Source organism: Triticum urartu, chromosome 3 (genome assembly GCF_003073215.2).
Source record: "Triticum urartu cultivar G1812 chromosome 3, Tu2.1, whole genome shotgun sequence".
NCBI lineage: Eukaryota > Viridiplantae > Streptophyta > Magnoliopsida > Poales > Poaceae > Triticum > Triticum urartu.
In genome coordinates this window covers 733,164,423-733,178,158 of record NC_053024.1, presented here as the reverse complement: position 1 = coordinate 733,178,158, position 13,736 = coordinate 733,164,423, and the positions used below count along the sequence as shown (strand labels likewise).

The 13,736-nt window shown below is 50.7% G+C and overlaps 1 pseudogene; it reads left to right on the top strand.

Moving 5' to 3' along the window:
- Positions 1 to 1,965: 1,965 nt before the first annotated feature.
- LOC125549507 lies at positions 1,966 to 11,896 on the top strand (annotated as a pseudogene).
- Positions 11,897 to 13,736: the final 1,840 nt, after the last annotated feature.

The following is a 13,736-nucleotide window of genomic DNA, read 5'->3' as shown; positions in this document are numbered from 1 at the left end:
ACTATGCTTGTGACTTTATCATGACTAAATTCGAACATTGTAATAGAGAGGCACATAAAGTAGCACATGAACTTGCTAAATTAGCTAGATTTTTTTTGACTTTGGATTGGTTTGAGGAGTCTATTAGTGAAATTGTAACGTTTCTCACAATGATGTATTGGTTATTGCTAATGAATAAAATTTTGTTTTATTTCAAAAGAAAAAAGAGCCCAACGGAAAAGGAGTATGTACCCCCTCCCCTCCCCCTCGCGTAGCTCCGCGCACGGCCGAGGGGGAACCCTAAGTCGCCGCCGCCCCAGCCCCCCTCCACCTCTCCCTCCTCCCTCGCCGCCGCCCAAGGGCGCGGCCGGGCGAAGCCCGGTCGCCGCCGCCGGCGGCGGGGATCCTCTCATCCCCTCGCTCAGCTTCCTCCGCGCGGATCTTGGCGGCAGGCAGGGGTGCATCGCTGGCCGACGGGCGGTGCAGCGCGGCGGCTCGCCGGCACCGGAGGGTGGCGGCGGCCTTCGGCCTCGCGTCAGGTGTCCTGGTGGTGGAGTACTCGTGATGGCCGGCTGCGTCGTCTTCGGCCGGTGGGGCGCGCAGATTCCGCGGCCGTTGGGGCGCGCGGATCTGGCCCTCGCGAGGTACGGGACGCGGGCGGCGTGGGCTGCGGGCGGCCGCCCCCTGCAGTGGCTCGGCTGGTGGGGGTGGCGGTGCAGTGGTGGTGGTTCGTGCTGGTGGTGGCGCCGGCGGCGGTGTGGGCTTCGGCCGTCCTTGCGTCCGGCGGCCGTTGGCGGCGAGGGTGGTGGCGCTGGCTCGGGGCTGCCCCTCGGAGTCCCGACGTGGATGTGGGCTGCCACGGCGTGGTGGTGGTCCACCGCGGTGGTCTGGGTCGTTTCACGGCGGCGGCTGGACTTCTTCGGCGTCTGCCTGTCGGTGAGCGCCCTTGTCGACCTTCGATTCATCTCCCCGTCGTTCGGGCGCGGCCTTCATCGGAGGGTTGGCCCCCTCCCAGCTACGGCCCATCACTCGTCTCGCGCCCGGCAGCAGGACCGACCGAGCTCGTCTCGTGCCCGGCATCAGGACCGAGCTCGTCTCGCGCCCGGCAGCAGGACGGGTCGATGGTGGCCAGTTTTGGCCGGCCTATTGGGTCTCGACGCTGGGGACAACTCAAGGGTGCGAAAGGCGGTTCCTTTCCACTCGTCTCTTTGGTTGGGGTAGAGGCGGGTGGCGGGTGAGGTGGCATCAAGGTCCTGGATACCGGGGCGGCAGCCCTGGTGGTGGTGTCGCGGTGCTCCTGGGCAAAGCCCGTGGCTTGGTGCTGCCTAGTGGCCATGGCTGTTTGGGCGGCGTGGTAGCCAGGGTGCGATGTTCGGTGGCGGTGAATATTGGCTGGGGTGAAAGCCTGTTCTTTGTTCGGACGGACCGGCGGCGGCGAAGCTCATTCCCTTCTTGAAGGTGTCGTCGCGGCCGTCACTGTCCGTCGTGTTGCTCCAGGGGAAACTCTGATCCTTGGGTCGGGCAGTGGCGGCGCTTCGGTGTCGTAACTTTCCTGTAGGCACCGCCTTAGAGCCCACGGTTCGTCGTATGTAGCTTCTTCTCTTCGTGGTGACGAGTTCACGGTTGAGCCCCCGGTTGCTCATGTAGTGCTAGGGGTTGGTGTTGCTGCGCTCAGCGCCTATGTATTCTGCCTTGGGTGTGCGCGTGTGTTCCGATGGCGTGCGTTGTTTTGGGTTGTTGATGATCTTTGCTTTATATATAAAGTGAGGCGAAAGCCTTTTTCGGTAAGAGTCCAACAAACGTGAGACAAACATTTATGTCCCAAACCTTGTGTTGCGTGGTTAACATAATCTTCTCTCTTATATATACCTCATGCACGGGATATATAGGAGTATATGCGCAAGCACTTCGCATACCAAAATTGATTTGGCGTGACCGAACGAGTTGATACCGATCGACACGGCCAGATCCGATCCGATCCATCACATGGCCGCCGCCGCCGGCGGAGGCGTCCAACAAGGGTGGCCCGAGCTCCCGGACGACCTCCTCGACGCGGTCTACGTCGGGTGCTCCTCGGCGTACGACCGTGCCCGCTTCAGGGCGGTCTGCAGGTCCTGGCGCGCCGTCGCGTCATGGCACCCGGGGCTGCCTGCTCTCCCGCTGCTCCTGCCCTTCACCGGTGACACTGACCACGACCAGGAGACGCGAGCGTACAGCCCCGAGGACGGCAGGGCCTTGCGCGTCCCACTCATGTGGTTCCCGAGAGGCACTAGGCTCGTCGGATGCCACGACGGTGGCTGGGTCGTCGGCGAGACGCTTGGATCCGGGATCTCGATCATCAACCCCTTCTCTGGTGCTGCGGTGGCTCTCTCCGAGAAAAAGAGGACTATTTGTTGTAGATGCTGAGACCCGTGGACATTTGATCCCACCGCCATTAAAAACATCGTCTCCGCCAAAAAAATCGTCTTCTCCAAGGAACCTTCCTCGACCGGCTGCATTCTCGCTGCGATGACCACGGAGTCGTCGGAGTGCAAGATAGCGCTTTGCACGATTGGCTCTCCAGGCGGATGGACAACAAATGGATGTGGCGGATGGGGCCTTATCCGTACGGTGCTCGCAGACATCGCCTTCTGCAATGGAAGGCTACATGGCCTGACGCACAATCAAATTCTCATATTCAACATGAACACGTACAAAGATGACACCCCGGAGGTCACCAGTGTCTACAAACAAACCGTCTCAATGACCGTGTTGCAATTCTTCGAGCTCGATGTGATTTCGATCTTGAAATACATCTTCGAGTTGCATGGCAAGCCGGTGATTGCGGTCAAGGTCGGACCAACAAGCGGTTTGTTGCAAAGATCAATTTTTCAGGGTGTTCGAGCTCTACAATCTGAAGGAAGTGACGAGCCTGGAAGACCATGCATTGTTCTTGGGGCCAACAGGCTGCAAGGCGGTGCACATGCCGGGCACGGGCAGGCGTGGCGGGGTGGAAACAAACCACATCTACTATTCCTTGGAGAGCTTACCGAGGTGGGACCTTTGTGGTTGCGTCGTGTACTGCGGGGAAAGCAAAGGCATGCATCGCTTGGGGCGAGGATTTCATTACCTCGACAAGAATAGTAGTAACAGCTGCATCTGGCTTCTACCTCCAGTCAACTAGTTGCTTGTCAATGCATGCTTGTTCGTACACTCTTTTTTTCGTGAATATGTTCGTACACACTTATCTTAACTATGATTGTTATCGGCAATATTCAATACTATAGTTTATCGGTTGACTATGCATAAAAAACATTGATGGAACCATGATATATCATTTTTCCTATTATTCTGTCGACTGTTCTGCAAGTCGCGCATTATTGCTTTTTTTTTGCGGGTAAAAATTTCATTCATTGTGTTGGGTGAGGTCTTAAATTACACATCAGGAAGATCTTGAATACAAAGGTTAGTTGTATAAATCACGCAGATTACATGTTTTTGAGATTAAGAAACTACGGGCGGTAGCTCCAGCAGCTGTCACGTTTTCGAAATGCGCTTGGCGTACAAAGGCTCCCTATTCCTGTAGCTATAGTTTAACCAAACTAAGTTGCAAGAGAGGATTACCCTATGTCTTACCCTAATGTCAATGGTAGAATATGACATTAATGGCGTAGCACTACAGGAACAAGATTAGATAATTAATTTGTTGCCTATATACACACCAGGTAACATAACTATACATCGCCAAAGAGAGAAAATCATATAAGTTTAAGAATATGGATGCCTTTTAACATAAAATCGAGATAAAGGCTTGAGCGAGGAATTAGAAGTCCGGAGGCAGAACCCAGACACAAGCATTACCGCCATCCTCGTGACGGTAGTGGTATCCCTGTGATATGATCCTCTCCGTGCGATCCATCCCTATACTTTTTCTGTAATACACGGTGTAACTGCCGAGGTCGAGCCCTTTTGAGCACTCTAGGTTATCGTTTGAATGTAAGTGTTGCTTGGAGTAGTAAATGTGATTCCTTTTTACCCTGTTGTGTCCAGCAGTCAAAGACACATGCACCGCCTTGCTGCATGTTGGCCCCAAGAATAAAGCATGCTCACCCAAACTCGTCACCTCTATCCGTTTGAACCTGTGGTGTGTTGGCCGCGTTGTGCCTCTATCAGCAAGCTGGAAAACCCTAAAAGTTTTAGCTTTGAAGCAGCCCACGTATGACGGGGACTCCACAGCTATCGCTAGTTTGCCGCATAGCTCCAAGATGTATGTTTGGTGGTACCGGAACTCAAACCACACATACAAGAACTCTCTCTTTTCAATCAGAACACCGTTTTCATTCGTGCTGATGTTGAACCTAAACAATTTGCCGGACATAAGGGCATAGATCATGCCGTTGCAGAAGGCGATGTCTGTTATCTCCTCATATTCGGAAGCGACACATCCTCTTGTCGTCCACCCATGATTCGGACTGCCAATTTTGCATACCGCTATCTTGCATCTTGTGGTTATCGCAGCAAGGACGCATTCACTCGAGGAGGGGTCCTCCGAGAAGATGATTTTCTGAACGGAGACAAGATTGGCTCTCTGATTGAATGCCAGCAGCCGTTTGGTTGGGCATTTACACCCAATGATGTGTAACGCCCCAAGACCGAAGTTTCACATGCCTTTCATGTTTCCGGGTTTCGTCGTGTGTTTTGTTTGGCTCATCGTTTTCATCTTTGCATCATAAGCATTTGCATCATGTCATCATGTCTTTAATCTTTGCATCTCAAATCAAATAAATAGATCGTATGGATTTTCAGTCCATTTAAACCGAGGGAGTTCACCTGGTGATTTCTCTATATAACATATCCTCCTAATAATTATGAAGCTATTATTAAATATTCCATTCTTTTGGAATTAACCGTTGACACACTTGCAAATAAATCCCAATGCCTTGGTTATCTCAATTCTTGGTCTCCGACTTGTCCTCATTTTCTTTTATCGTTTTATCGAGGCTCTTCCTAGATGTTCAACATTTTTGGAAACTTCGGATCCCTACTCCTTTCAAACGAGTTGAATTAAATTAAAATACATTTGAATTTATTCTTTCAATCTTGGTCTTTCCTAATTTTCTCGGTCCTAACATATTTTTGTGAGTCCGGGAAAACTATCCGCGCATCCAACTTCGTCCCCTATCCTCTCTTTCTTTTCTTCCTTATCTCTGTTTTTTTTTCTCTTTTGAGTGAGAGAGAGGAGTTCAGCTTAGGTCAGCCACAGCCCAGTTGGGCCTCTCCTTCCGCGTCGGCCCACCTAGGCCAACTCCAGCCGCCGGCCTCCCTAGGTCAAACTCCACCGCTGGCCCAAGGCCCAGCCGGGCTCCCGAACCCTAGCGCCCCTCACCCGATCCCCTGGCCTCCCCCTCGTTCTCTCGATCCCTCTCGTCCTCCCACGCCGCCGCCACACGCACGCCCTCACGCATCGAGCCAGGAGGCGCTCGATCCCCTTCTCTCCCTCGCAGCCTTGCTCTCACCCTCATCCTCTCCCCTGCACCGCTTCGCCAGGGAGAGCAACTCTCCAGCACGCGCGCCCCTCTCTTCCATTCGCCCCTCTCCCTTGACCCCCCTCCTGCTTCCCTCCGTCGCACCGTCCCTCAAGCTCCTGCAAGCCGCGACCTCCGCTGCCCCGCGAGCACTTCCTCTGCGCCAGCTCTCCTCTGCCTCCTTGCTACCTTGTCGAGGGAGCACTAGCCTTGCTTCCTTGGCTGCCCTGCCGATGCTCCTTCGGCCACTCTTGACCCCGCCGAAGCTCCGTCACCTGATGCCCCACCAGGACCCCGCGAGGTCCATCAAGTTCGGCGCCTTCCCAAGCCCAGCGGTCGTCTTTCTCCTTCCTCTGCGCCGCCTCCAACGTCTGTGGTGCCCTACATCTCGACCCGAGCAGCGCTGCCTCGTTGCCTTGCTCCTGTGATGCCCTCGCCGCCGTTTCCTTGATTCATGCCAAGGCCGACGCAGGCCATTTCTTCCAGCTGCCACTCATCCTTGGCGACATGGCCTCTGCCTCCTTTAGACGACCCGTTGCTGCCGTGCACAAATTTTGCCGTGCCCTGTTGTGTGTGCTCTCTGCAGCCTGGCACCGTTGACGTCAAGACCGTGGTCGCCAAGCTCCTCTTCTAGAGTCGTCAAACTGCACGAGGACCACGATGTATGACTACACGATGACGCGCCAAGTTCCCCTCCGATCGTGTACAACTGCTCACGCGGAAGACCATGTGTACCACTACACCCAAAGACCTTGGATGCACCAAGTTTCACTACCGCCAACTTATACGACTATCGTCGCAAGAACCGAGACCGGCAAGTCCGAAGACCCAAGTACTATGACGCCAAGTACCCCTTCGGATCGCCAAGGTGGATCTCGAACGTTGACGAGGTTTCGATAAGACCGTCGATGTGTACAGCCACAATGTGAACGGGTGCCGATGACCCCGAAGACCTATGTTACACCAAGTACCACGACGACCTACGACATGTACCCCTATATCGCACCGAAACGCCGAGTTTCTTGCCGTGCCCCTGAACATCTACGGAAACTTGTGAGACAAAGAACATGAACGACTACCGTCGCCACGAGAATGACTACTTCCCACAACGAACCGTGAACAACTACTTCATCTACCATCGCCGAGTACCACTACTTCCCATGACGATCGTGAACGACTACACTGCTTGACCCCAATCACTCCGATAACGCACGCTTCGAAGGTATAACCCCGAGACGACCGCTCGTGAACGAATGCATTGTGATGTATGAGATGCTCGTGCTTGCACCGTGCTCGATTTTTCGGTGCACGTTGCCCTCTTTTACCTTGTCACCGCCATGTGGGAACCCGGTAACTGGGAGCACCCCACCTTCTATCGCATGTCACGCTCCCGTCGCACTTTCTTTGCACCGGGATCTCAATCGAGTTACCGGAACCGGAACGTTGTCGTGGCACCGTTTCGTTATCGTTGTTGTGACTGCCCTTTTCATTTCCGCCATGATGACAAATGCTTCTTAATATGCTCTTGTCAACTTTTCTTAAAATTGCATAAAACTTGCTCATGTCATGCGCATCATGATAATAACATTTAAATGGTTAAAATTGTTGTTGTACCAAGTTGATAAATGCATATGGGGATTTACCGGGTTTGTTGTTTATTATATCCGGCCCCATTTAAATTGTTTAGGTGGTTTAGTCTTGTTATGTTTCACCTCTTGCCATGTTAACCAACATTTAATATTGTTGAGTACCTAAACAAGAGAGAACTAAATAAGTCATGTGGTGTTCCGTCAATATGCAACTAGTTGCATATTGAGCTCCACTTAATTTGTAGCTTTGTTTTGTACATTTTGCCATGCCATGTTTCTTTAAACCGGACATGCATCATACTTGGTTGTGCATCATGCCATGATTATGTGGTGGTTGTTTACTATGTTGTTTGTTTCTTTCCGGTGTTGCTTCCTCAGGTTAGTTCCGATAACGTCGCGTTTGTGAGGATTCGTTCGACTACGTCCGTTTGTCTTCTTCATGGACTCGTTCTTCTTCCTTGCGGGATCTCAGACAAGATGACCATACCCTCGAAATCACTTCTATCTTTGCTTGCTAGTTGCTCGCTCTTTTGCTATGCCTATGCCGCGATATCTACCAATTGCTTATCATGCGTCCCATATTGTTGAACCAAGCCTCTAACCCACCTTGTCCTAGCAAACCGTTGTTTGGCTATGTTACCGCTTTGCTCAGCCCCTCTTATAGCGTTGTTAGTTGCAGGTGAAGATTGGAGCTTGTTCCATGTTTGGAATATGGATATTTTGTTGGGATATCACAATATCTCTTATTTAATTAATGCATCTATATACTTGGTAAAGGGTGGAAGGCTCGGCCTTATGCCTGGTGTTTTGTTCCACTCTTGCCGCCCTAGTTTCCGTCATATCGGTGTTATGTTCCCGGATTTTGCGTTCCTTACGCGATTGGGTTATAAGAACCCCTTGACAGTTCGCCTTGAATAAAACTCCTACAGCAAGGCCCAACATTGGTTTTACCATTTGCCACCTAGCCTTTTTTTCCCTTGAGTCGGCCGGTTCAAGGGTCATCTTTATTTAACCCCCCCCCCCCCCCCCCCCCCCGGGCCAGTGCTTCTCTAAGTGTTGGTCCAACCGAGCGATGTCCGAGGCTACCAGGGGCAACTCTGGGCTGGCTTACCCGACGTCTGGCTCATCCGGTGTGCCCTGAGAACGAGATATGTGCAGCTCCTATCGGAATTTGTCGGCACATCTGGGTGGCTTTGCTAGTCTTGTTTTACCATTGTCGAAATGTCTCGTAACCGGGATTCCGAACCTGATCGGGTCTTCCCGCTAGAAGGAATATCCTCTGTTGACCGTGAGAGCTTGTGATGGGCTAAGTTGGGACACCCCTGCAGGGATTTGAACTTTCAAAAGTCGTGTCCGCGGTTATGGACAGATGGGAATTTGTTAACGTCTGGTTGTAGAAAACCTGAAGTTGACCTTATTTAAAATACATCAACCGCGTGTGTAACCGTGATGGTCTCTTTCCGGCGGAGTCCGGGAAGTGAACACGGTGTTGGAGTTATGCTTGACGTATGTTGTTCTAGGATCACTTTTTGATCATAGTTTTATCGACCGTGATTTGCCTTCTCTTCTCGCTCTCATTTGCGTATGTTAGCCACCATATATACTAGTCGTTTGCTGCAGCTCCACCTCATACATGTTACCCTTCCTATAAGCTTAAATAGTCTTGATCGCAAGGGTGTGAGATTGCTGAGTCCCCGTGACTCACAGATACTTCCAAAAACCAGTTTGCAGGTGCCGATGATACCGTGCAGGTGACGCCATTGAGCTCAGGAGGAGCTCGATGAAGATCTTGCCCTTTGTGTTGTTTCGTTCTAGTTGATCAGTAGTGGAGCTCAGTCGGTACGATCGGGGATCTGTGTAGCTTTTGGGGTAGTCTTCTTTTATTTTGGTTCCATAGTCGGACCTTGATTGTATCCGGATGATATAATGCTTTATTCATGTAATTGTGTGAAGTGACGATTGTAAGCCAACTATGTATCTCTTTTCCTTATGTATTACATGGATTGTGTGAAGATTACCTCACTTGCGACATTGCTTTCAATGCGGTTATACCTTTAAGTCGTGCTTCGACACGTGGAAGATATAGCCGCATCAAACACGTTACATGATGCTTTGTTTGGCGGAGAGCTCCACCTGAGCGCCGGAGAAGAGATTCACGATGACGACATGAGTGCCGGCTGCGGCGGCTATCCAGCCACCGTCGTCGGATCCGACTAGCCGCTTGCCCCACGGGAACCCCCGAAGAGGGGAACGTAGGACGCGGCCGTCCTGGAGGCTGTAAGCTCGCGCCTTTCGGTCACGCTCGGCGTCTCCCGTCCAGGGTAGCAGAAGGGGGAGAGCTGGCAGCGCAGGGTGTCACGACGCGACGGCGCGCCATGACGCACAGACGGCGGCAAAGCGAACACGGTCGTATGGAGATAAGACGCAGCCACGGTAGATCTTGTCGAGAATGTCCTCGGGGAGCTCGGACCAGCGCCGCCGGCCGCTGCCGCCACATGCCATTGGTAGGTCCTCGATCGTTTACGGCGAAGACGGCGGGCTGGATCGGATCGGATCGTAATGGATCGGCACATCAATCTCCATCTGATGCGCCTTTGAACAGATACATAAATCGGGCAAAGGTCGTACGTGCGTACTGTAAGTACCTACGGGGCTGCGGCCGGACGCTCGGGACACCGGGACGCGCACGTACGTACCTCAATAGTTTCGGGGGTTAAACAAACTTATCTCGTACGGGGCTGCAAACAAAATCTCCCATAAGTTTAGGAGCCACAGCCGGCAATTCCAATTCACGACGGCCACCTGAGACGCGGATCTCGTCTCCTCCTCCTCCTCCGTTTCCTCCTTCAGGTACAACACGATCCTCAACCGCCTAGTCCCCCGTCCGTTCCCCTCTATTTTCAATCTTCGATGACGCCTAATCTGTGTAGTGCAGGTCTCCAGGTGGGGCTGCAGCTGCAACTTCCCCATGGAGCCATGGAGGCGACCTCAAAGGTCTGCTGCTTCGATGATGCTCTCTATGGCCATGGTGGCACCGGGGAGCCAAACGTGGCCGCCAAACCAAACGGCGCTATGTGGGAGAAGAGTTTGGCGACGAGAGTCGCTACGGGTGGTTGCCGCAAGGGGCGCAAGACCGTAGCGCCATGGAGATTTCAGATTGGGTACAAGCGGCCGCGGTCACAGGGTTTAAGCCAGGACGGCGGATCTGATGGACTTCCTGCAGCTGGAATTTCCAAGTCCACGGATGGTTCCAGGCATATAGGAGTTGCTGCTGCTGCTTCTGTACACAACAAAACGAAGGTTGACCAAAGAAGAGAGTCGCCATCAGCAGAGAAAGCGTCATGGCTTCTTTGCAGGAATTCCGGGTAATTTACAGGCAGCTTCTGGCCCAAGAGAAGGCCAACTGCAGGAAACAAGAGCATGATCTTGCAGCTTTTCCAAATCTTCAGGGAGAGGCTATGTGTTGAATTTGATGATAGGAGGTACGTGGGCAGCGTCCCTGGAGTTCATGTTGGTGACGTGTTTGATTCGGACGCCGAGCTTTTCCTTGTTGGTCTTCATCGTTCACAGCAGTCGCGTGTTGATTACATCAACCGGAACGGGGGCAGGATAGGTCTAGCCGTTAGCATCGTGTTGTACGTGCAACAGTCTGCCCAAAATAACAATCTGGATTTCTTGCTACATGTTGGGTCTGTGGCTGCCACCACTGGCCAGAAGATGGAAGGTACCGACTTGGCGCTAAAGCAGAGTATGGATACCAAAACACATGTGCGTGTCATTTATAGGTTTGTTATGACCGGCCGTGAGGAGCTTACACACTATGTTTATGGTGGTTTATATTTGGTCGAGAAATTTAGCAAAGAGAAACTGAGGGAAGACAAACATATTAGCACTTTTCATCTGAGAAGATTGTCGGGGCAACCGAGCATCAACATTCAAGAACTTGTGGAAAAAAAAATGGCCGAACCATCCAATGGAACTTTTACTGTAGATATATCGGCAGGTCTTGAGAAGATCCCTATATCCGCAATCAACTCCATATCAAACGAGGCCCAGGCAACATTTTTCTACATTTCACACATACAATACCTCGGGAAGTATCAGCTAGATCCTCCATCGGGTTGTGACTGTGTTGGTCCATGTTCGGACTCGCAAAAGTGTGCGTGTGTAATGAAAAATGGAGGGAAGATCCCTTTCAGAAAGACCGGTGGTCTCATAGAGGAAAAACCTCTTATTTACGAGTGTGGACCTTCATGCAAGTGCCCTCCAACTTGCCGCAATAGAGTGGGCCAACATGGAATTAGTTTTCGCCTTCAAGTCTTCAAGACAACATCAATGGGTTTGGGAGTACGAAGCCTTGATTTTATACCTACGGGACGTTTTGTGTGTGAATATATAGGGGAGTTGTTGGATAACGAAGATGCTCAGGAGAGGGATAATGATGAGTACTTGTTCCTTATTGGAAACAACTATTATGATGTATCCCGCTGGGACAACTTACAAAAGACTATCCCCTCACTTAGGAATGGCCCTGGGGAAGAGGAAGAAAATTTCTTTGCAGTGGACGCACTGAAATGTGGCAACCTTGCAAGGTTCATTAACCATAGCTGCACGCCTAACCTTTTCACACAAAATGTTCTTTATGACCATGACAACAAGGGTATGCCTCACATCATGCTCTTTGTTTGTGAGGATATTCAGCCTCTTGAACCACTAGCATATGACTATAATTATACCATAGATGGGGTCCATGACTCTGAAGGTAACATCAAGAAGAAACGATGCTTATGTGGCTCTGTTGAGCGCAGCGGATGGTTGTACTAGATTTTCTTTCTTGTAGAGGTTTTCCTCATCACATTGTATCAGTTCGGCCGTGTTGCTTTATATATATAAAGCGGGGCGAAAGTCTTTTTCGGTACTAGATTTTCTTGTGTACGATTTATTATGCCATGATAAAACTTTATTGGTTTGGCGACAATATTCTCTCTTACGGATTATACTCTAGCTTGATTTACAATATTAGATCTGGCATACAAAATTCTTGCACTTAAAATATAAGGAGTGAGGAGTACCTTTAATTATGATTTACACAATTTTTGTTTCTTAACGCGTGGATCAAAATCGGATTTGAAATTTCGTGACATACATGGTGGCCTTTCATGTTTGATGACATTTCTTGTTTCTTAAACCACACGTTGACCATCTATCATCTTTCTGTGCATTGTATACATGAGTGTCTAATCTCAGGTTTTCATTAATCATTCTATGATGAAAAAAAATCTAATTTATAAATGCAGAAAAGTGACCAGGCTCCCAGAACACCTAGAAACCAACCGAAAATGTCTAGCGAAGACTAGGCCAGGCCTGCCTTTGGTACTACAACGATTCTTGAGATTCCTCTAAATTGGTGCATACCGCAAAATTTCAAGCAACACGTGTACAAATCAGTTGGTCTAGCAACTTTCACAATAGCAAGGATTACATGCAGTGTTAGTAAATAATGACCCAGATGTTACTTTTGGCTCCCAATACAGAGCTTTCGCTTGGACAAGAAACAAACTTCCGATCATCAACAAAAGCCTCAACTGAACTGACTATGAATTCTGAACACTAGCAGATTATTGAGAGGGAAACACAGCCACGCATGGGATGCTACTGAAGACTAACCGTGGAAATAATGCCAACTTGTATATTCATAGTCAGCCTGATCAAAATAGGAATTAACCTATGATGATTTCTAAATGAGTCTTCAGAACTCCTGCACTGAAGTAGGCACTATTAATTCTGAATAATTATCAGATTCTTCAGAACATGGTACTGAACCATGCGAATATAACAGGACCACCTATCGCTGATCCGTCCCCGCATACTTCTGGCAGAAATTTATTGTGAAAAAAAAGTAGCATTCGACGGTGGGAGGCGGGAACTGGATAAGGGGAAACCAGGCAGGTTAGTTCCTCCGTCGTTGCCGGAGAGTTCTTGGCGAAGAGACCTTAGGATAAGTTGCTAAAACAAACGGAGGGGAGGATCGACCCATTCAGTAGAATTCCGAAGAAAGACTGTTGGCAGCAGGTGGAGACATTTCTTTGGCCCCCTTCCAAATAAATGCTGGCAGGGTAGAGCTCGGCAGAGGGTTCGAGAATAGGGTAGGGTTAGGGTCTTTTACGGTCGGTCCCCTACCACTAGTCCGGCTAGCCTTCTTTCGGGCAGGAAGCAGGCCTAAACCTTCCTTGTTGGTTGCGGCCAAAACGAAATGGGAACGTCCCCTCAACCTCCCAAAACCGGGTAACTGTGTTAATAAAAAAAATTGAGAATCTCTTTCCTCCTCCACAAGAAAACAACCCAAGCTTTCCTCTTCCTTCCGTCGCTCCGCCCCATGTCCGATGGCCTTTGGGCCATGGAGGAGCGGTGAATCTCCCCCCCCCCTCCCCCGCCTCCCCGCCGGTAGGAGGGACCCTGTTCTCGTTCTTGTTAGGTTCAGTGTCTTAGTTGAGGCTATGTGGCGGCGGCAATGTCCCTCGGTAGGAATAATGTCTCCCACGTTCTATCCCCATTCTGATGATGCGTCTAGCGTTGGCGAAGAGCGTGTGGAGGTGTCTCTCCGTTGGAGCTCGCGGGATTCGTTCGGCGCTGGTCTCCGGTGTATCTGTTTGGATCCGATTTT